This window comes from Nannospalax galili, unplaced genomic scaffold (genome assembly GCF_000622305.1).
Source record: "Nannospalax galili isolate Female #2095 unplaced genomic scaffold, S.galili_v1.0 scaffold1830, whole genome shotgun sequence".
Taxonomy (NCBI): Eukaryota; Metazoa; Chordata; class Mammalia; order Rodentia; family Spalacidae; genus Nannospalax; species Nannospalax galili.
In genome coordinates this window covers 14,351-17,861 of record NW_008328092.1, presented here as the reverse complement: position 1 = coordinate 17,861, position 3,511 = coordinate 14,351, and positions in this window count along the sequence as shown.

The window sequence follows — 3,511 nt, the reverse complement described above, 5'->3', positions numbered from 1 at the left end:
GGGGTGAGGGGGGCGGGGTGTAAAGCACTGAGGATTAAATGTTTCATTCCCCATAAAACAGCCAGTTTGACATGAGGTGTTAAGTCGATTTTATTCTTTGAATTTTGACCTTTAGTGTTAGCAGATCACTGGCCCTTTGAATAAAGCTCAACTGGCCCTGGGTCCCTTCTGTTCTCTCCTAGATGAAATGAGCCCACACTGCCGCATGAGTGGGGTGAGGGGGGCGGGGTGTAAAGCACTGAGGATTAAATGTTTCATTCCCCATAAAACAGCCAGTTTGACATGAGGTGTTAAGTCGATTTTATTCTTTGAATTTTGACCTTTAGTGTTAGCAGATCACTGGCCCTTTGAATAAAGCTCAACTGGCCCTGGGTCCCTTCTGTTCTCTCCTAGATGAAATGAGCCCACACTGCCGCATGAGTGAAATGCCAGTGAGGAGAGCAAGGTTTATCCTTCTACTAAGAAGTAAATCAGAGGTTGCAGTGTCAGGCGCTTGTTACAATTCGTTATCAGTCTTTTTTGTAGGATACGTAATTGCTGATGCTACAGAATGAAACCCTGTCTCAATGATATAAAAATAATAAAAACTACACACTCCAGAGTTCAAGACAGAACACCCTGCTTGCCCAAATTTTCTTGCTATCTTAAAGACCCTTTATTAAGTGAGACATCTTGTCATACCAACATTCAAGGAAGTTCTCAAATGTCAAAAATGGCCAAGGAACCTAACTGGCTCCTACTACCTGTTAAGAACCAGATATTAGGGCTGGAGTGGTGGTGCACACCTTTAATCCCAGTGGCTCAGGAGGTAGAGACAGGTGGGTCTGTGAGTTCGACCTGCCAGCCAGGTCTGCATAGCGGGTTCCAAGCCAGATCATAAATGACCAAAAAAAGAAAAAGAAAAAAGAAACATATTAGTCTTTTCTTTCAAGCTCTGTAAAACTTGAAACTTGGTTTATGACAAGGAATTCTTTTTTAAAAAAATATTTTATTTATTACTTATTGTATGTGTTATGCCTGTATTGCCTGCACGCACATAAGTTAAGTGCACACGTGTCATGCAATGCCCAAGGAGGACAGAGGCCCTCAGATCCCCTGGAACTGGAGTTATGGACAATTGCCATGTGGGTGCTGGGATTCAAACCCTGGTCTTCTGCAAGAACAGTGTTCTTATCCGCTGAGCCATCTCCCCAGCCCCAGAATTCTATCTTTTAATCACACCACACCCTGTAAGACTTTTTGTTTAAGCTTGAAATGCCCTGATGCAATCCTGAGTCTGTTGCCTGGTAGTGGAGCTCTTCATCTTTCACTCCATTCTTTTTTTTTAATATTTTATTATTTTTATTTTATGTGTATGTGTGTATTGCCTGCCTGTAGGTAAGTGCACCTGTGTCCTGCAATGTACGTGGAGGACAGAAGAAACTATCGGATCCCCTGGAACTGGAGTTAACGGACAGTTGTTAGCTACCATGTGGGTGTTGGGATACGAACCTGGGACTTCTGCAAGAACATCCAGTGTGCTTAACCGCTGAGCCATCTCTCCAGCCCCTCACCCCATTCTTTTAAACTAACCAACCAGGAAGACGGTGAAGTTGGCCCCCAGCCAATGGGGAAAAGACAGTTCTCTTGTATTAGGGATAAAAGCCCCCCAATCTTCTGGATCCCATGTGGACTTGCTGGATCTTACTGACCATGTAACTCATTCTTTTGCCAAAGTAAAATCTGCTTTGCCAAGTTACTTTTGGCTTTGTCTGTGTGTTTTTTGTGCAGTATTGATGGGTCCTTGTACCTCGAATTTTATAGCTAACATACCAGAAGATGGAACAATTTGAACATAAAAATCAATAATCTCGGGGCTAGAGAGATGGCTCAGTGGATAAGAGCACTGGCTGCTCTTGCAGAAGACCTGGTTTCCATTCCCACCACCCACATGGCAGCTAGCAACCATCAATAACTGGTGCCAGGGGATCTGATGCCCTCTACAACCCTCCTCAGGCACTGCACGACATGGGTGCATCTACCTACATGCAGACAATACATTCATACACATAAAAAATAGTAATAAAATATTTTTAATCATTAATTGAGCTGGAGAGATGACTCAGCAGTTAAGAACACTGACTGCTCTTACAAAGGACCCAGGTTTGGATCCCAGCACCCACATGGCAGCTAACAACTATCGGTAACTCCAGGGGCTCCTACATCCTCTTCTGACCTCCGACATTGCACTCACATGCATGCAGGCAATACGTTCATACACAAAAGTAAAAATAAAATATTTTTAAAAAATCAATAATCTCAATAGACTGAGGGAATTCATGTCTGGCATTGTAAACCTGGCCAAAAGTCTATGACTGGGCTGAAAAGATGGCTCAGCAACATTACTAGTGAACACTGCTCTTCCAAAGGATCCACATTGCACAGCTCACAACTGCCTATAACTCCAGCTCCAGGAAAATCTGATACCTTCTTCTGGCTTCTGTAGGTACATGTGCTCATGACCAGACCCACATACATACAAATTTAAAAAATAATAAAAAGTAGTTTTTAATAATAGGTCTTTTTTAAGCCTTAGCTGGGGAGGTCTGAGGTCCCAATGGGAAAGCTTCTGCTGCTTTGCTAAGTGGATATGATGTGCTCAGCAAACTTCTATCAAAATGATTATGTTTATGCCTATAGGATAGTTCTGCAGTCAGTTTTGATCAGAGCTGTTGTTTCCCCCATAACGCTAAAACATCAACTTTTCCACTCCTTAGAATTAAATTACCATATGAAAAGGTATCTGGGTTTTGCTGAGACTCATTAAGGTAAATTAATTCCTCCTGATCAAAATAATAGACTCTTAGTTCTACCTCTGGCTCTGGGTCGAGACCTAAAATATTACCGTACTATTGTCTACTTCTTTTAAGGGTTTATCTATCTGGACCTTTCAGTCACTAGGCCAAGAGCCCCTGCAGAAAATCTAAGTCACCTGAAGCCCTGTTAGAAAGATGGGAAGACTAATTATTTAAGTGAGATAATGTCCTTCTCCTTCCCAGCAGTCCTTTCTTGATACAGCCACTTGCAGAACTTAGGCAGCACTGCAGAGCCTTTGCCATGCAACCTGTCTGCTTTTCTGAGTCCTAACTCAGAAAAGTGCAACTTTTTCTTCCTTTATCTCTTTTTCAGATATGGCCAAGAGCCTGAGCATGCATCCCCAGATACTCTGGGCTTTCTTGCTCTTTCTCCATCCTCTTCCTCCCCCTTCCCTTTTGCCATGTGGCTGCTTGTCAACCTCTGCAAAAGGCAAGATCATCTCTCTCCTGAGAGCATATGAGGTTTACAGCTTGCCTGCCTTGTTAAACTCTATAAAAATGTCCTTGAACTTCCTTTTGAGTCCATTTCTAAGTTCTTTTATTAATCTGACTAAGAACCCAAAAGTGGAACCTTTGTTTCCCCAATAACACTATCACCCCCTCCAAGGCTTACCTCTCCCTGAGGATTCATAGGCAATTAATGGTTGCAGGAACAG